The sequence below is a fragment of the Tyto alba genome, unplaced genomic scaffold (genome assembly GCF_018691265.1).
Source record: "Tyto alba isolate M040663 unplaced genomic scaffold, T.alba_DEE_v4.0 Super-Scaffold_16, whole genome shotgun sequence".
Taxonomy (NCBI): domain Eukaryota; kingdom Metazoa; phylum Chordata; class Aves; order Strigiformes; family Tytonidae; genus Tyto; species Tyto alba.
This window is the reverse complement of record NW_024881278.1, coordinates 12,014,356-12,034,989: the sequence shown is the minus strand read 5'-3', so window position 1 is coordinate 12,034,989 and position 20,634 is coordinate 12,014,356. Positions and strand designations below refer to the sequence as shown.

The following is a 20,634-nucleotide window of genomic DNA, read 5'->3' as shown; positions in this document are numbered from 1 at the left end:
AGATACAGTCTGATTATGAATTTATTTCATTAATTTTAATTATTGATAATAACTGAGAGTGAGCAATGTTTCATTTTTAATTCCATCTTGGTGTATAAGCAGTATATCTCTACCTTCCATTAGCTGTAAATTTAAGAAACATCAAAACTACTTCCTTTCACTTTCTGAATTGTCCATGCCTTCAGTTCTTTCCCCTTTACTGCTGTATGACCTTGTCAAAAAAAACACCTTGCAGCCTGCATGTTGGATCTGTGAGGGTTTTCTTTTTGTCCGTGTACACGGAGGCAGGTTCTGTCACCCCACAGCACTGTGCTCTGCAGATTGTGCTCGCTGCCCTCTTCTGCCTTGGGAGCTGTGGCCACAAGCACCACTTCCCCTTCACCCTCACCATGAATTTATCCCCTTTAAAAGGGTTTACAAGATTGCTCTGTTCCTTCTTGTCCTTGCTTGGTTTGTGCTCTTTTGCAGAAGAGTTTGGTAGTGAATCAGATCATGTGCTTTTTCTTCTCTATGCCTTCTTCAGTAGCCTCCATGGAGTGAAGTGTATCATGTTGTCCATAGCTTTGTAACTTTTCCGTTCTTTCAGTATATTCAGATGAATCTGACTTTCTAGTGTTTAAACCAAAACTCATCCAAGTGAATGCAAAAATTCCTAATTCCCTCAGTTTCTGAGCCTCATAAACTTGGCTTGTTTATCCAAAGCTTTGTGCCTTTTGTATAATTATTTATAACTTTGCAAAGTCAGAGAGGGAGGATTTTTTATAAATGTTGCCCAAATGGAATATCAGGGTTTCACACCCCTTCTACATAGCTGTAAATGAGCTAGAAAACCCAGAAAATCTATTGTGCTGAGTAAAATAATACTAATGATTTGGAGTTTGTGTTGGGCTTAGGCAGGGAGAGCAAAGCACCAGCAACTCTGCCTAGGAAATGTAGGGAGAAAAGCCAAACCTCATAAACATTTCCTTTCAAGGAAAATAGGCTTTGAAACAATGTAAATAAAGACATTACCAAAACCATGTTTTTCTTCTAGGAAAGGACCATCCAGGATGGAGGGTTTTTTCCACTTAGAAAATAAAGAAGCCTGTGTAAAAACTATCAAAATCTATCAGAAGCAAAGCAATTTGGACAAGAATAGGAACAATCTAATTAAAATGAACTTTTTTTTTTTTAGGATTGTAGGAGCTGTCTGTGAAATATTGTGTGTTTTAAAGGTTTCATTGTCTGACAAAAGGTAAGTTTCAACAGGGAAATTTCAACCTATGCTTTTTTACATGCTTGTGCAAAGTAGCAGATGCTAATGCTAACCTTTATTTACAAAAATAACCCCAGATTCAAATGAACCACTTGGAAAAATACAACCTTGCTGTTCTCCCTTGCTAAGAGACACAGCCTCCTTCCTGACAGAGCCCTTGATAAAGGTACGAGTTACGACTTCATTCCTGCAAGACCCTATGGCAGGCTGCATTGTTTTTTGCTTTCTGACAGCTGTGTTGCAGGGTTATAACACAAAGCTTCAGGTCTGCGTATGCACAGTGTTATTTCATTTTCAGGATCTATCCTTCGCAACACCTTTGAGTCTTGAGCAAGAGGCTTTTAGCTGTTCCCTACGGGCTGGGAAAGGAAAGGGCAGTTCCCAGCCCGTTCCTTGGCTATGGTCTCTATCACATCCTTGCTGCTGCAACCATGGGATCCCAGGGAGCAGAAATTAAAATGAGGAGAGAAGCTCTACTTCTAATGCCGTTCCTGGGCCATTAAATAACTACCTGGGCATGCAGGCACACAATGTCTGGGTTAAACAAAAATCCGCAAGCCCAAACTGGTTGTTTATTGATAAAATTTTTCTTCTTAAAAATGCAAATTTTCAGCAGGACCACATGTATTTCTGATGTGCCGGAAAAAGGCATTTGAATGAACTGGCAGATTATAAAACCCACTACAAAGTGAAGCTCGCTTCTGCTTTCCCAGTTGCCTAGGTGATTAATATGAGATAAATACAGATCTTCCTATGTCTAGTCTTAAATCTTTAAGACAAAGAGTTTTTTGACTTTACGTTGCAAGACATGAAGGTGTTTCAACAGCCAGATTTCACAAGAGCTGTCCCCCGCCTCCTTTCCCTTTGCTTGTATCACATTTCTGCTTTGAAGGTCACCTTATAGTCACTAGCTGAGCACCCTCCAAACTGTTTTAGGGCTGGGAGGGGGGGAACAGTCCCTGGGGGTGGCCGAGTTCAGCGGGGTGTGTGCCCATATGTAAAGCTCCCACTAGTTAAAAATACCAAGTCATATATAATTATCTTTAGTGCCGCTAACACCCCCTAAGCATTAGAGCAGCAAAAGGTGGTTGTCTGTGAGAAAGAGCAGACTGCTGGGCTGGAAATCAGAATACCAGGCTTCTGCCTCTGGCGTCACCACCAAACTGTGCAACCCTGAGCTAGTCAACTAATTTCTAATCCCCCCTCCTTTTTCCTCCATCATCTCTATTTGGAGAGTGAGTCCTTTGTGACAGGAATCATCTCTCGTTGTGTGTTTGTACAGTGCACAACACAAGAGGCTGCAATCTCTGTTGATGGCTCCCAAATACAGAGCCTTCAGACGAGACTTCTGATACAGAAATTGTCATGTGTGATGGCTTCAGAAAACCTGGTTCTGCTGTGTGTTTTCCTTTCTCCTTTCTGAAGATCTTGGGCTGTTCATAAGTGAGCATCAGCATGAGACAGGGAAATGCTGTTGCCCTTTCTCAACAGATTAGGAAAGAGAAGTAAAAAAATGTGGAATGAGTTTCTCCAGTTTATATATCAAGCAGGCTTTTTTTTTTCTTCTTCTCTCTCCCCCAATTCAGTAATACAAAGAGACAAAACATTTTTAGCAACAAAAAATTCCCAGCATATCTTCAAGTTTTTACCTCCTGCTTCCTCTCCCTCTTCCTGGGCTGGCAGAAGCCACCACATCTGCAAGTATGTGCTTCCTTTAATGTCTTTGCTTTCCTCCATGATTCTCTGCTGACCTCTGGAAGCTCTCTGGGGATTACTGGAGCAAATCTTAGCTGGGCAAAAAGGTCTCTTCTTTACAGGGGCAGCCACTAAGCATGTGTGTTATGCCTAATACATGCTGAGGTTATAAACACCTGCATCTACCTAAGCCCTATTTACACCCAAATTAGGCATATTTTTGTGAGATTTGAACATCCACACATTTATAGTAATCTTTTGGGCTTTTTAAAAAAATTTTGCATGTTTTTAACTGGGAAGCAAAAGGAACATCGTCACCCTTCATTTAACCTCGCAGTTCCATGGTGGAGGAAACAAATTAAAATAGCACGTATTTTAAAGATGAGCAAATCAGGGTAAGGGATTACAGTACGATTTGTCTGGCTCCTGCAGAATTCAAAGGTAAAGTTGGAGGGATGGAGCTGGTGGTGCTCAGGCTAGAGCAGCTCATCTGAGCGCTAACTGGGAGGGGAAACCATGCTCCCTCAGGCCAAAACCTTCCCATTGCCCCACACGGCAAAACGGAGAGCTGCCTTTTCCATTTTGTGCATTGTGCGTGAATTTGGAGCTGCGTCAAAAAGGATGTTTAAAAAAAAAAAAAAAAAGAAGAAGAAGAAGTTATTTCAAACCTGTTTCCTAGGTTGTTGTTTGTTTTTAATGTTTTCAGCTGAAGCCAAATGGCACAAAGCAAATGCAGCCCTGGCTGTGGTGTGCTGTTTCCCTGGCTGGCAGGGACACCTAGTGGGTAGGGCAATGTGTGCTGGCGAAGGAAGGGAAAAATGCTCTCTTGACTTCCCACCAAGGGCAATATTTCATCTTCTGAGTCATGCTTATGCCTAATTGACGCTTATGTTATCCTTCGGAATTGACACGGAGTTGGGAGGAGTTTACAGCCAAACCTCCTTCAAGGAACAGTGATTGTAACATGAGAAGGTGATCCGAACAGCATTACCTACACTAATGCTAACGGGAAACGCTGCCAGCCTAGCTTTTGTGGGATTTATTCTTTTGAAGCCTGTTACAGCCATAATAACACCTACACTGGCTATATGTGAGAGCTGACTCGGTGGTGGCATGATTCATCTCTGTCTGCAGTTACGCATTTCACGATGTATTGCATTGGGGGCACTTTTATTGTATTGCAGACACCTACAAAATGACGTTTACTCCTGCTCTTAGTGGGATAGTTTCATCAGAAAAAGCAGCAGGAAGCTTAAAAAGAAGAGGAAAGTAGTGTGACCATCCACCACCTCCCAAAACCATCAGGACTGTTCAGTGTGAAGGCTGGACCCAAACCTGTCCTGCCTCCTCATTGCTCGTGGCCCAAGCCAGGCTTTGCTGGCCCTGTCCCCTCAAGCTGTTTCCCAGATTGGCTCCTTGATTTCCTCCCCTTAACGCAGGTTTTTATGGGAAGAGGTTGTTGACTAATTTCTTTGTTTCCATCATGGGGCTATGGACAACTTTTTTCCTGGCCTCTTCCCAAGCACCTGTCTGAGAGGGCTGGCATGCAGATGCTGCGTTCCAGATCGATGGCATCCTTAAAATCCTTCAGCCCATGCCAGCAACAGAGACATTACATGTGAGAGATCTCATGCAGGGAAAAAACAAGCCCCTTTATAAGCATGTCACCTTTTTTTTTTTTTTTTTTTTTTGGATACTTTTCCTCTGCAAACGACAAAATCCAGAGGCTGGGAAGGAGCATCCTCCTCCTCCCACTCTGGGGATGTGGGCCCTGAAGAAGTTCTTAAAAATATAAGATGAACTGCAGCTTCCGAATCAGAAACAGATCACCTAAATAGCAGGAAGCAGTTAAGCTCTGGACATTTTGAAATCATCTTCTTCTGATCTAATTACATGCTAGCAGTAAAACTGCCACAGTTATGGTTATTAAGTCCTTTTCTTTTTTTTCACTTTTTACCAGGAATTCTATTTTAGGATTAATAGGTGCTTGCATAATTTCTGTCCTATGTGCTATATTAAGGAGTATCTACACCATCAGCAAATATTTTTGTTGTGCTGATACTGCACACAAAGTCAAATGCAAAGGTACAGAGCTTTTTTTTTTTTTTCCTCTGGACTCTCAATATAAATTAAGTGGCTTACTCCTCATCAGTTCCTTCATTAAAGAAGGAGACTTAATTCTCATTTATTGAAATGAATACATTTGAAGGAGGTGGCAAAAATTGCTCTTTTCTGACATAGCTGCATTGACACAGTTTTGTAGGACATAATTATCTGTATTCTAAATACTGATGATGGGAAGAAAGAGTAGACAATATATTTAAGACCTTTTGCAGTAGTAACCTGAATTCTTACATATAAGCCATCAAAATGCAGTTTATGCAAAATTATGATTATCAGTGTGTATACAAATAGATGAAAAAACTCTCAAAGTATTACTGCCAATGACTCAATGTCAAACTGGAAGTAAATTTCAAGAGAGTATTCCAAGCAGATGTGCAGAGATCTTCAGGACTGATTTTAGTCAATATTTTTATTAGTGATTTGGAGGATAAATATAGAGTATACTTAGAAAATTTTCTCAGTCTGGCAGGCAGGATCAGAATGCAAAATGATAAATTGAAGAGATAGTCTCAGATCAACAAGATGAAGTTCGCTAATGACAAGTATGAAGTGCTACACTGCAGAGGGAGATATCAAATGCATAAATCTGAAATGGGAAATAATCAGCTCAGCGTCAATAGGAGAAAATGATCTTGTGTGTATAGTGGTTCATAAATTAAATATGACTCAACAATGTGATTATGCTGTAAAAATTGCTAATCCCACCTGGAGTTCTGTTAATAGAAGTGATGTGTATGGAAGAGGAGAGACTGTGCAGGCGTCAGGCTGGATGCCTACATCTCCTTAATCACAACCCGGGCACCCAAGGAGATCACACTGCCCATCACCTTCCAGACCTTCCCTTTCCCCTCTGCAGGCCCTTTCCCCAGCCACAGCCATTCTTTGCTGGCTTCCCCTGTGAAGGTTCCTTGACCTCTTATTTTCAGAAAACATTGCCCATACTCCTGCTGCCTCGCATCGTTCCTTCTCATGGAAAGAAATGACTGGTGACGCCAGGGGCGGTCTCCATATAGATCCTGGAGGCATGCAGGATCCCATATAGGCAACACGCACTGCTCGGAGGAAGCTCGCAGGGACTCTGTCGAGGAGGACGCGTGCTTCTGGAGATGTGCTGGCTCCTGGCAGCTTTGGTCTGAAGCAAGGGAGTACCACACAAACTCAGTGCCAGTCACTCATAGACGCACCTCAGTTCAAAGGGGAAATACTTAAAAGAAAGAAAGAAGGAGACAATCCCCTGAGAATTACCACTGTCCCAGGCAAGAGAAGAACATGGAGGGAAATGACTGCATTTCATTGCCTCATTTGTTTTATCACGGTGAAATTTTTTTTTTTTTTTTTTTTGTGGTTTGGGTTGTTTTGGTTTTTTTTTTTTTTTTTTTTTTAATCACCGAGGATTTAGTACTACACAGGACCATCTCCATTGCACGGTGTGACAACCAAGGGAGCTGTGCCACTGACCGGGCCCCAGAGCTGTAACCACCGACCCGGCCACAGGAGGCAATGTACTGAGATTAAAAGTGTTCTGTTCGTCACTTGTACAGACGTAGCAGCAGGAAGGGTGCGACAGCACTAACAAAAAAATGAATATATGTTTCAGAAATCGTAAACAGATCACCTAAAAACTGGGGGGTCGCACCCAAAAGCCCAAGGCCTACCGCTAGATGGCAAACTTTAATTTTTAAATTCTGGAGCTGCCCGCCTGGAGTGGTGCCCTGCCCGGGCCGGGGGCACAGGCCCTGCCACCCCCCGCTCGGGCCGCCATGAGCTTTCCAGCCGTCCCGCTTCACCTCGGACGCCGACTGCCCAACAGTTCCTGTGGGAGTGTACCGCTTGCGCCCACAAAATAGCTGCGAGATGCTTCCCCTGGTGCCACTTTCCCCAAAGCAGGGAACCGGTTGCTCTCCTGTGGTTTTTCTCTGCACAGGGGCTCCTGGTGATGCCCTGAGCAAGGACACGGGGGCTGGAGGGCCAGGCGGTTGTTCGGTGAGGTTCTGGCAAGGAAGGGATGGGGACGGGGCTCTGCTGATGGGCCTCACTGGCGGCTGGACACTCACTGAAAAACCACCGCCCTTTCTACCTCCGGCCCTGTTTTTTTCTCCCTCTCTTGGCCAAGGGCCGGGGTTGGGTGCACTGGAGAACAGAGGTGCTTTTCAAAGCTTGGGACATTGTATAGGGTGGGAAAAAGTCTTTTCTGCTCTTCTCTCCCTGATGGCTATCTCAGAAAGCATTAAGAGGTAAGCTAAGAAATGGACTCTACTGAACATGGCCTTCTCCAGATCATTATCAATCCCTAAGGAAATGGGCACAAACTGCAAATCAGAGTGGTGCCAGCATTTTAAGCAACTTTAGGTCTTGACAGTCCTTGCTGTATTGTGAGAAGTACATAAAGCATATGAAGTTTTTACATATATTTTAGGAAACTAATAATATTGCCTAAATCAATCTTCATTTTCTTATGAATTTAACAAAATTATTCATCTTCCCTATCAGCTATGCATGTTGCCTTATTTTCATTGGTTAATCTATCTCAGTGCGAATAGATATCTCGGTGGATACTGGGAAACTCAACCCCAAGCCTGAGATATATGGTCCCCTATATAGAAATAAACTGTTAGGTCATGTTTCCCACAGCACAGCTCTTAGATCAAAAGCTGACCTTATCAGCAGCACTGCTTCTAACACAGTGACTGCAAGATGCTTCATTGGGATAAATCAAATTTCCTCCAGAAATATAGTTAACTATTCTGTGTAGCGCTATCAGGAAGAGCATTTCTTCACAACAGCAGATAATGTTTTTCTGAAAAATCACCGTGGTTAACACAGCAACTTCTGCAAACCCTCACAAGGTTTTCTTTGCGTCTGCCATTCATAGCAGTCATTTTAGACCTTTTAAAAGTCTTACTTACTAAGTCATTCAATACCCAGCGGTTGCCCTCTACACACTAAACCTCTTGCAGAATTTTGCAATGTGTTATGCAAAATAGTGTCTGCTTTTACTGATTTGTTGTCTTTTAAATTACATGGCATGAATGCGATGTGACATGTATTCTTCATCTTCTGTATTTTAAATCTTTTTCAGTTGTCTTGTCCTATATCCAGTGTCATTATCTGAAGCCAAAATCAGAGACATTCCTTCCAGCTGATGAAGAGCTGGCTCCTCACCATGGTCTTCAGAGTCTCCATTTTGAAGCCCAAACTTCCCAAATTGGGCAAGGATCTCCCCTGACTCCACGTAGCAGGGTTAATCTCCTAATTTCAAGGTAATCTCCTGAAAAAAACAACAGGCTCTTTACCAACAAAAACAGTATTTCCTGACCAGAATTTAGGTGTTGCAGGAAGGTGAGGAGTTCAAAATACCGTTGAGCTGAGTAAAGAACTTCTGCCTCCAGACCTCTTGGTGAAGCTCTTCCCCCGAGGCATGGGCTGGTACAGCACATTCAGAAGGCCGCTGCCTCCTGTTTGCTTTCTATGGGATATGTGGTTCCTCTAGCTGTTTCTGCAAATGGTTGCCCAGACTCACATTTCCCAGGGTTTGATTTAAATGTCAGGTCACCTAGACATCTCCTTCTTCCTCCCTCATCTTGGGAACCGTAAGCTCCATCCTGGGGTTTGTTCTTGCTTCTTCTGACATTTTTTCAGGACTGAGGAGAGATACATGATACCAGTGATACTTCTCATTAAAATGAAAATTAAGTTTTAAATAACATAACACTAGGGCAAATAATGAAGCATTTTCCAAAGTCCTGTTTCCCTGGTGGACTCTTCCATTTCAGTAGCAAGAATCCCAGGGAGGTGGAAAGACTGATTTAGGGTCAAACAACAAATACTTAATACATTTTTACTTATTACTTCCCACAGGCATAAGCTGAAAACTGCAAAGAAGGATTTGGTATCAAAGCGTATAGTCATTTTTAATAGACGAGGGCTGGCTTTGGAAAGGGTGAGGCTGTATAGCCTTCGTTTTCCATGCAAGGAAAGCATCAGGTAGTTGCACAAGGGCAGGGATTCAGTTTGTTCTGTTTTGATACAGTGTCATTCAGTGCACTTACCTGTAGTCAGGATGAGCACAAAGGAGCCACACCAGCTACCTGCAGTAGCCCAGGACCTGTAGCAATCTGGGACACAATGCCCATACTGGGGGAAAAAAAAATAATATTTGGGGTGTTGTTAACACACCTCTAACATCAGAAAAGCACTCACTGTGTGAGTGAGGAAGTCTTGTGTAAGGGGTAAGCCTTCTCACCCACTCAGTCAGGATTTCGCCAACACAATGGACATATGCTGTGGCTCTGAGTAGTCAAAAATATCATGGAGGGAGAAACATTTCAGACTGTCTTCTTACGTTTAAGGAAGGAAAAAAGATCACAAGCCAGTTTTGAAAATATCCTTTCCTTTCCAAGTTAACTATAATCACCTTCTGTGCAAAGAGAAGATAGCTGAAATGTAATCTGTCCATTAGACGCTGCAACCTTAAAGAGCGTAGCTCGAGCAATGAAAAAGTATCCAGGAAAGGACTGGACCATGTTGTATAAGCAGCTGGATATCTGACAGCTCATTCATTATTGCTGAAAGGTGCTAGTTGTGAGGGACAGAGTGGCTCATGGGGCTGGCTCTGCTGCCTGGACCAGCGGTCAGGGAAAGTCACTACTGTTTCTCGATGATTTCATAGCTTTTGTGAAGTGCACTGGTCACAAACCACTTCCCACTGGATAAATTCATTGCAGGCAAAATCTGCCACCAATGGCATGAGTGATGTGTTATCCAAGGGCAAGCATGTCCCAGACTATTCTGTTTTCCCCCAGTAATGCTTGTTCCACCACCTTATGGCCAAGGCTCGCTGAAAAGTGCATCCCGCCCGTGGAAGGAGCACCCAGGGTGCTTCACATGGCGATCCCGGGAGGCACATGTTGGGGCCTGCAGTGACAATCCAGCATGCTTTCCCCTGTTTCACCATAGGGTTTGGGGGATGACTTTGTCTTTTGTCTTCTATTTCTAACAATACCGTTTGCACAGGGGAGCTGGCATGTAGCGGGGCCCCTGAGTGCTAGAGCAATGTAATCAGTCATACAGCACCTCCGGTTAAAGCACGCTGCCAGCTTGCTGTACGCGGCGCACGCCTCTGTTCATGCTGCCCACCAAATGTTTTGGCATACCTGCTTGTTATGTGTCATATTAGATCCAGGCCCCCAGCCAAACTCTGCAGCTCAGACCCACTTCTCGCTGAACTTGACATGGGGTAAAGAATTGTTGAAAACAAGACTGGCATTCCCCCGACTTGGCCTCCGTAGAGCATTTTTAATTAACAGCTATCAGCTCTTGTGTATTTGGGGCCATTAGTAACACTGACTGAACGAATCCATTGAACCTTTAGGTAAGGTCTGTCCAGATCTCTCATTTCTTAATTAACTTCTACAGTTGACCTCAGCAGGTATCATTTAGCAGTGCTCAACTGAACATTTTCAATTGTAACTCAACATAAGTTTTGAATTCAAAATTATATTGTTTAATATTTTGTCTCAGGTTGCTAAATAAGAACAATTTTATTTTATGTTATGGTACAATCCAGTTGCCTGTTACCCTACGTATTATGCAAACAAACACCTAGGGTAATATAAACCCTGACATGTTAAAAAAAAAAAAAAAAAAGAGAGTACTGGATGGAGAAAAGGGGAATAATTATTTGAATTTTTCAAATGTGTTGGGGTTTTTTTTGTCCTTACTCAGAACAAAACAATGTCTTAAGCTTGCAAAATTTTTCATGAAAGGGATTTAATTTTTCCATGTGTTCTTCCTGACACATCTTAGACATGTTTTGATTTTCATTAACTATTTATTATCAGATTCCTGTGGTGGTGGAAAAAAAAAAGAAATCAAGCCAGTAATATTGGTAATTGTTTCTCAGAGGCCTGTGTTAGCATTCCAACCATTCCCTTTATGCATCTGGGTAGTAAATAAAATTAACTTTGAGTGAAGAGATGATTTTGTGAAAACCATTAATTGATGATGCAAAAGGTACGTGGGATTTAGGCTTATCTGGGAAGGCAATAAAAATCCTTTACAATTAATTTTTAATTTTTAACTTTATAATTCCCTACCATGAGTCTGTAAAAATGCAACATCCTTGATTGTTTTTCCATGTCCTGTGTTAAGTACAATGTATTACATTTAAAAAAAAAAAAAAAAAAAAAGCAGCTTCTTTTTTCAGTAACACTGTTCAGTTCCCCCTTCCCTCCCCCCCATTAATTGTCATGTGTAGAACACAGAATAGGGAAAGTCTGGGTTTGATCTCAGACTGGTATAAACTGGGAGTTAATCCATGGAATCGGTTGTGTGACAATGTGAGAAAATGATTGGGAGATCAGAGTTAAGGCTTCTGTTTCTAGGAAGACTCATTGAATAGCATACAGCTAGCTATTTTCCTGGATAGATGTTTCAGAGCCATTCACATGCTTATTTTGATAATTTTTTAAAAATACACTGAAGTGAAAAAAAAGTTGAAAAAATGATGTTTCTAATTCTAGTTGTTTCAAGCGGTATCTCAAGGTTGAGTACAAAACAAACCATATATAAATAGTAGAAAACAGTCCGCATCTTGTTGCCATGACAATGCCCTACTTATAGCACATTAAGCTGATTCATGTCTTTTCTCACCTCACTGTTAATAAATTATGGTGGCTGATGAGAATTAAGCCAGCTGGAAGAGCTAGTGAATGTAAGCAGCAAATTAATTTGCCACTTAATCGTGGTGTCCTTCAGGGGAATTACCCTCTACATAGAAAATAATATCTTACTATATGTAAAATGGTAGGAATAGGTTGAAATAGCTAATCTTTGTTTTCTTTGCAATATTGATGTATCACAGCTTATTGCTGTACCAGCAAGAGCTGGTGCAGCCCTACTCCTGCTGTATGCTGCAGCACTGACTTCAGTTGGTGGTGGACGAGTGTTGCACAGGCTCCTCCACTCCATCAGTGAAGATTACAGGAATAAATCTTTCAAAGACTGACTCCTCACATTTGAGTCATGTTTTGTCATTTGAAGTGTAGGACATTTGGCCAGCAGCTGCTGAAACATATTACCTGCAATCCAGCACCTTTATGTCAAACTGATGCACTGTGCCTACATGTGCAGAGTTACAATAGGGACCATCATTACTCAGCTGATGTGTCAGTAGGGTTTATGCAGGTCATGGTGTGAGAGTTCAGGAGAAAGCAGGCATTCGTCAGCAGTGATCAGAATTTAGGCTCCTTAATTAATGTATAATCACAGTGGAAAAGATTTTCTCCTTCTTCTGTAGGAAGAGATTCAACAATGGTAATGGTAGAACTGAATAAACACTGTATAGCTCATAATAGCAGCCTTTGACAGAAACCAGTCATACTTCATTCAAACCTTTGTCTCTATACTCACTTGAAGTCAATAAACTCTAACAGCTGGATCTGGAGATCTGTATTGGAGGACTTTCTGAGTCACAAGTATAAGGCCCTTGAAAAATATCAAATGCTTGCTCTTGGGACCTGAAATCCGAGAAACACTAAATGAATTCTACTTATAAATATTCTGTGATCTTCAAGTATTTTCTCAAGTGCAGAAATTTGATTGCTTTATCTATCTTTTTTCTCTGCTGACTTTTTGCATTCTTCTTGAATGGTTTCACTTTTCTCTCATCTGTAAATCAAATGCAAATTTTCCTTGGCGTTGCACTTTGGTTTGAGTTCACTAAGGAAACATCACCTGATCAGAATCACCTGAGGAAGCCAAATTAAACACTCATTCAATATAGGCTGGCTAAGCTAAGCCCTTCTCCTTTTGATTCCTAATTTCATCCATTTCTTTCAATGACGTGAAAAATCACTGTAGGCTGGCACCCGCTCAGCTGTTGAAACAGACTTCCATTTTGTCAGAAAAGTTTCCAGCAGGCAATGGCATATTGTTCTGAATTTAAAGATGTTTACAGACTTTCCAACAATTCTCATTGCATTGGAGATGTCTTCAGTAACAGATGAATAATAAGATGATAATGAAGAAGCTCTGCACATCCAGACATAATAGCAACTCAACAGATCCATGATTTTCCTTGGTTATGAGAGCTTCAGCACTCATTTTCCTTCTCGTTATAGAAGATGTACCACATATAAACACCGTCTAGAAGTTATAGCTGCATATTGTTTTTATAAAATATATGTCATAATGGAATTTTTAAAATTACTTCGGGGCTTGAAACTCTTAAGAGCAAACAGCTCCTAAGAAACTTGATGTTATTCCCTTGTGCTACAAATAGCAATGAGGAACTGAGTAAAACCTTCAGTGTCATGACTCCTTTCTAGTGCTCTGGAAAATGGAAGCAACTTTCTTGTATTCTCTGAAGCCACTCTTGGGGGTGTCTTGTGCATGGCATTGTCATCTCAGGCAAGATGAATTGACTGAATACAACATTCTCGCTGTTTATAAAACATTTGTGATCTTCAACTTACATCTGTAATGAACTTGTTAAAGGGCTTTCTCTGAAAGCAGCTCCAGGGTTATCACTGAGTTGCCTCAGTGTTTGCCTTTTGATGGTCCCGCAAATGTAGACTCATCTCCAAGTGACACTGTTTTACTCTTCCACAATAACAGTAGTTGCAAAGATGCCCTTTGCCCTCAGGTGAGGTATCAGGTTTGGTTCCTGTTTTTATTGCTGATCAGTTCTCTTCTGCAGAGGAAGGTGAGGGGACACAGAGGGAGCAGGAATTTTCCCTGCAGGACCCCTGGTCTGGAACTCCTCATCCTCTGTACACAGCATCCATGTGAGAAGGTCATCACTGTGTATTCCACTTTTTCTGCTCCTTGTCAGTCACTTCTGGTGTTGCAGTCTTCCTTCACAAAGCTCAGCCAAGAGGATGCCAAACACACCTACTCCTGGCACGTTACATTACATTAATTCAGACGGGGGGAGAAGAAAGAGGTACTCCAGTCCTACCTCTTCTCAGTGAAATGATGCTTGGGGAGCACATTGTTTTTTTCCCCCACAATGCTCAGAAGCAGAATCTCCCCTGCCTTATATGTACCTACACATATATGCAAACTAGGACATGATTAAAGATTACTTACTATTTCTGGATTTCATCCATAAATTTCTGAATATGCTCTCTGAGAGGTGTTTGGAAAAGATCTGCTGAATTATGCTGGAGACCTGAAGAGGTGATTCCTGCCCCAAATTTAGTTTTCATCATCATATAAGAGGTCTGCTTTGTTTTGGGTAGAAGCATTGGCAGTCTGCTTCTTCGCAGCACAGCTGGAGAGCTGGAGCATGCAGCTGCAGTGCTCTATAGAGCTGACGGCTCCATGGGGATAGATCCCGCCAGCATCAATAGGCTTGGCCTCTTAGTGTCTAGACACTCCTACCCATCCTTTCACAGCAGGAAAACAGCCTAAATGATTGTATGGGTTTAGCAATTCAAAAGCGTGTCTGTGCGCCTCCAAAGGCCTTTGAGCTGTGAGGAAGACGCATGCACGCATTGGAAATTCTTGCTTTATTCTGTCTGTAATCCCAAACTCTATCTTCAATTTCTGTAATGCTCTCGTGCCCATCAGCTCCATAGCAGCGTTAAGATTTCTTTCCTTTTATTCTGCACCAGCAGACTGGATCCTGGTGAAGAGGATGGACTGTTCTAAAATACCTTTTTTCTGTCTTTATTGGACAAGATCTGGGTACAGCTGGGAGATCTTGGCTAATGGATCAAGAAGTATCAGCAGCTTTACGTGCAAAAAGCCGAAATTCCTAGACTTTGTGTAATTTCAAGGCACAGTACAAGAATTTATACTGAAGATTTTTACCTACAGTGAATTATTGCCAATTATTCCAGCTGTCCTCTCTGAAATATGGAAAAATTAACACATGTGAGTGCTGCAGGAATATTGTATTGAGATATGCTTAAGAGTTTCTGCAAATTGCAAGAACCGATGTGAAGCTGATTTCCAGCCTCTCAAATGTGACCTTGCAGTGGACATTTGGAAAACTATGAATTAATCTGTACCCTACTTTTACTCTTCCACCTCCTGTATTGCCTTATGACACAAGTATTAACAATCTAAAGTGGCCTCACACATGAAACCAAACCCCAAATCTCACAGAAGACAAGTGACAGCCACCTTTTCTCCCCTACCACCCTCATCCACCTTACTCTGCCAGAGCATCAGCTGCTGCACATTGGCTTAAGATCTCTCTCCTCCACCTCAGCTGGGCAGATTTGTATCAGCTGGCTGACCTGCCTGTGCAGCTTGGTGTGTATGGAGGCCTATGGATTCCGAGGGCTGGAGCTAAAGTAAGGTGGCAAGCTATTTCCATGTCTCCTTTTGATTATTATCCCTACTCAAAAATGCAAGTGAGAGATTTGGTTACTTCTAAAGCAGGTACTGGGCAGCTACTGAGAAAGAGGATATGCCAGTAAGTGTCTATGTAGCTTCTACTGGATCCATACTTTGGCTGGGTGGAAAATGCAATGGCAGAGAGGGGTTTACAATGTGAACGGTTGTGTTTCAGAGCAGATATTTCCTTCAGCATGTACTGAAAAAAACAAACAAACAAACAAACTGTCCCATGGGTGTAAAGCCTCGAAAATCTGCCATTACCTTCCTGCCCTCACCAAGAATGTTAGGGGTTTGGATGAAGATATGTCCCACTTAATGCATCTTGCATGTCTGGGAAGTTTTTCCTACTCTCCACACGTGTGTCTGAAAGAGGGAAGCATTGGGATGAGAATCTTTATAGATCAGCTTGCAGTCTTCTCTGTCTGTTTTGGTAAATAGTAGACGGAAATCATGAAAGGCAAAGCAAAAAATCAATGTATTCAGTTGAATGACACTTAACACAAGGATTTCTGACTTATCATTGAGGCTCATTCTAAAAAGCTTTTTACAGATAAAGCGCTTTTTTTTCTCCAGGGTTATTCTAGTTCATCTTCATAATAATGATTCTCTTCTACAGTTCCCATTGTGTGTATTGCTATTTTAAAATTAAAATGAAACAGTTTTGTACTTTAAGACTGCAGAATCAGATTTACAGCTACTATATTTTGGCTTTTCCTCATTTCCTCTGATACAGCTATATACAGTGATATCAGCTTAGGGTCTGACTTCTCATGTAGTTTTCTGAAAAAAAACACAAAATTGTTTCAAGTCTAAACACAGCAGCAAATTGTTCATTAGGGGCTTTGTAGACAGGTAACCTGCAACACCCTTTTGCAACTTAAAATTACCTCTGAGTGGTTGTGTTGTCAAAATAATGCAGAAGGAAAATCAGTTTCCAGGCAGCTTTTCATATGCAGAAACAGCTGAGCTCAAAATTACCAAACTGAGGTGTTTTAACTCAATACAAGCAGTGATTTTATCTGAACATACCAATATTACAAAAGAGTGTCAGGATATGAATGATAATCATACTCACTAATTTTAAAAGTATTGGTGCTTCTGATGACTTTTCGTTTGCTGAGTTACAGTATTGGGGGGTTCAGCAACTATTTTTCAGACATAAGCAGTCTGGTCGAAGTCGATTACTTCAGCACTTGGAACAAATGGTCTTAACATTGCCCTAATTTTGTTTGCGTCTCATGTTAGATGAAGCTGCTGCTGCTGAGTAAATGATACTGGAGCCACCACATGAACAAGTGTCTGGTCTTGCTTCCCAGAAGAAATGTGGATAATTTTTCTTCAGTGGTTAGAAGCAACCCAAAATCTGCTTTTCTACACTTTGATGTCTTGTCCTTTATGTGTGGTGGAGAATCTCTTACCAGTATAATTTATGGTCTCCTTAGAGTTTCTTAACCTTCATTCTTGCTTATTTACAGTCACATCTTGTATATGTGGCAATTACAGCCATGGCTTACTTTGTAGAAAGTATACTAGAGAAGTGCATAATTTCTGACACTGTAAATATGGGAAGAACAATTACCAGATGGTGATCTCAAGGATTATGAGCCACCACAGAGTTTAAGAATTTCAGATTCATGGCACTTTGCAATGTTTTTGCCTGGAGACTGTATAGCAGTCTTTTGTCATCTTTAAAGATTTTTACACTAAAGGTAGCTGCATCAAGATAGAGTCTGGAGAATGTCAAAAGCTGTGCGAAGTGAACTATGGCTTCACTTTTTATTTTCCTTTTTTGGGGGGTGGCGGCGGTGTCTTTCATCCTGCAGAGCAGGGGAAACAACATGAGGCAGAATCTGGGGAGGAAGGTATAGCTGGAATAGCTGTAACTAATATCAAGCCTGGCACTTGGCCTCTGGTGAATAACCCTGTTCCTCGAGCCTCCTAGGGCAGACCCTGCCTGTTGGTGAACCAGCAGCAGGACTTGCACCCAAAAGAGGGCGTGTACAGCTGGTGACAGCACTGTGTACCAGCAGCTTCTTGGCTCCATTCACCACTGCTTGTCTCGACGGGGTTCCCAAATGGGTCAATCCCAGTGCTGGGCTTGATTTCAATAGCACTGTTACCTAGAAACTGAGTCGGTCTCTTCCTTCAACTGCTCACTGACTAAAGGCTTAAGGGTGAAGATCTTGCATGTATTTAAAAAAAAAAAAAAAAAGGGAGATAGAGAACTGGAAGGGACCCAGCTTGGTTAGCATTTCCAGACCAGTGATAGTGCTGTCAACTGGTCTGCAACCCACAAGGGGCCCTGAAATTTCCACTTGAGCAAACATGGGCACTGAAAGACACTGATAGCTAGTATTTTAAAGTCAGCACTCTTTAGCATGTCCTGCTTGTCCTCTCATGCAAAAAAACGCATACTGAAAGATGAGACCTAAAGGTCTCCTCCCCTGATCTGAATCAGTGGCAGAATGCTGTCATTGAGGTGCTCCTGTGACAAAATCTACACAGTAGCCAACAGCAACGCAACCGAATGCTATTTGCATTTTTGTTGTTGTCAGCAGTGTTAACTCTTAATGAACACAAAAAGCATATATTATTTCAATACACACATACCCATATCTTACTGCTGTGGGGTGAGACAGTATCTCTGTATATGGTACCTACTGCTATGAACAATCCTGTCTGCTTCAGCTGTTTTCATTAAGAAAATCAGGATATTATCTGTTGTCTGGCAGGCAGGTTTGGCTAACAATTGCCCGTCTTCTTAGTACTAAGCATGAAGCTTAAGCAGAATTTTGAGTAATTAAAAGGACACACTGGCTGCAGGTCAGCAGCAAAACATTTACCAGGACTTTTTCTTACAGACCTAAGGTGTTTGATGCACTTCCTTCATATTAAAGGTAGATTGGTAACAGCAGTGATCACGGTTACTTTTAAACAATAATGTTTATAGGTCTGGTCTGGGGAAGGCAGGACAGCCTTGATAACTCAAGTACACTCTTCACTGCAGTACTGCTACATTGCTGTTCAGAAACTCAAGACAAAACAACCTCTCTCTTAGACTATGCCCTCATAGATGGTACTTCACGGGTCCGACATATGGTGCTTTATAAAGTTACAGGAATGGGCTCCCAGTGGTTAACACTGACCAGTCAGTATTTTCTAGGCAGTACTTGAGTCGCTGCTGGCTGTCCCTGTGCCCATCTTCCCTGGGCTCCCACTGTTGCACCACAGTGCGCAGGCTGCAGCCATCCCCCGGACTGAGCATTTCCACCAGCAGTCAGTGAAGCCTGTTGACAATGATGAGGGTCTTTCCGTGCGTCGCAAGTGGGTGGTTTGCTTAATGTGGGAATCTGCTAACACTTCTTGCAAGCTCCACAGTCTCAGGAGCCACTTCAGGCCAGCCAGAGGAGTGGCAGCCAGGCAGAGCGTGGCTGTCCCTGCAGCGCGCCAGTGACAGCGCCGATACTTGCACCCCACTGTGTACGGGCTGACACTTCATACACGTGTTGGGTGAAAAGCAGAAGACACAGGAGGTGTGATAGTTATATTTTTGCAACTTACATCCACCTTGGGACAAGAGGAAGAGTCGCAGTTTGTCTTTTGACAGCAATCTGATTTTCTGAGGTGGGATGGGGTCACATGAATGTTTACAAATTGCTGTTTACTACATCCTGTGGTACAAGATGTGGGGAGGGAAGAGCTTTATTTCTAATAACCATGTTAATTTATATATGCACTTTGAACAGATTGAAATGTTGGGCACAATTTAACATGGCTTAATTCAGTCTACAACTGGCCTATTGTTCAGTTTTTCCTGATACTAGAATATCTCAGCAAGTTCTTCTCTATGGCAATGCATCTTTCATATGTCTTAAGTTATGCAGAAATCATCTGAGAAATCTGAATTCAGAGAAACGCAGTTTGAGATCTGTGTGTTCGAAGCCCTACAAAGACACTCTGAATTTATAGAAAATCTATTATGGTCAATATATATTCTGCTAATTATACAATCAGGAGCCTATGCTATGTAAGAGTTCCCTGTCTGGTTCAGTCAGAGATAATTTTTCTATTTCTATTTTTTTTCACCTTGCTGCTATTAAATTTTCTGTTAATTTTCTCCCAGCTGGACTCCTGCTTTCCTTCTTCTGTTCCTTTTCATGTCAGCTTGCTTCCCAGTATACCCATCTTTTATTCCTTTCCCAGTTACAAGAGGCTTTGTCCTGCAAGCCTTATGCTGAGTCTGTGCTTTGATTCTGCCATGTGCTCAGCAGCAGCACTGGCATAAGGTGTTGCTGCTCTTGCCAGTGCTCACAGCCCAAACCAGTGTCCCCAGACTGTGCCGGCGCAGGGATCTTCCTCTCCTGAGCTGGTCCTGTGCTCATGCCCTCAGCTGGCCTGGAGCACTGATCTGCCTTAAAAATTGTGTATTATTTTCCTGGGTTCATTTTTCTTTTTTTTTTTTCAGTTGACCTTATCGTGATGGAGTCATGATCAAAGTTAAAAGAGTTGAATGATGCAGTTCTAGATGTTACTTGACTTATTAATTTTTGTTTTTGTTTTTGTTTTTGTTTTTGTTTTTTTCTGTGCTTTGGATCTTATGCTTGACAACAGAATTGAAAAAAGGGAAATGTTATAAAATTTTGTTAGGCCCCCACAGCATCTTGAGAGTAGCTCAGAAATCATGAGACTACTTTTAGGAGATTAGAGGTCTTATTTTGTCTGCATTTTTAAGAAATCCTTTGGATATGTTGGGGTCACATTTTCAAGATTTATTCTACAACCGTGAGGGCTAAAAACTTATGTTGTAGAATAAAATTGGAATTTTTGAGTCATCACATCAAATTACCAAATACTGCAAGACATATCATACAGTTATGAGACACACCAGTTCTTCTGGTACTTTCCAAAAGTGTGTTTTTACAGCAACACGCCACCACCGTCCCCACTGGAAGTTTTTGGGATTTTATTTATTCAAGCCAATCTTTTTTCATTTATTTTCATCTGTTACTTTTGAACACAGCACATATGTGAAGCCCATGATGGCTGTAAATTTCATGGGGAATTGGGAATAAATATTCTCATACTTAGCAAGAACTGTTTGTTGTATCGACATTTCACCTCCCTTCCCTGGGGCTATATGATCTCTCCCAAATCCTCGCCACATGCGGCTGATCCAAATGCTATGTAATCCTTTTGATGCAGTTTGGTTC

General features: G+C 41.8%; 1 long non-coding RNA gene across 1 annotated transcript; it reads left to right on the top strand.

Annotated features, from left to right (window-relative positions):
* The first annotated feature begins 1,172 nt into the window (after positions 1-1,172).
* LOC116960817 lies at positions 1,173-8,715 on the top strand. Its single transcript, XR_004406609.1, has 3 exons — positions 1,173-1,234; positions 1,333-1,421; positions 8,154-8,715. It is a non-coding gene; the product is annotated as an uncharacterized LOC116960817 (long non-coding RNA).
* The last annotated feature ends 11,919 nt before the right edge of the window (positions 8,716-20,634 follow it).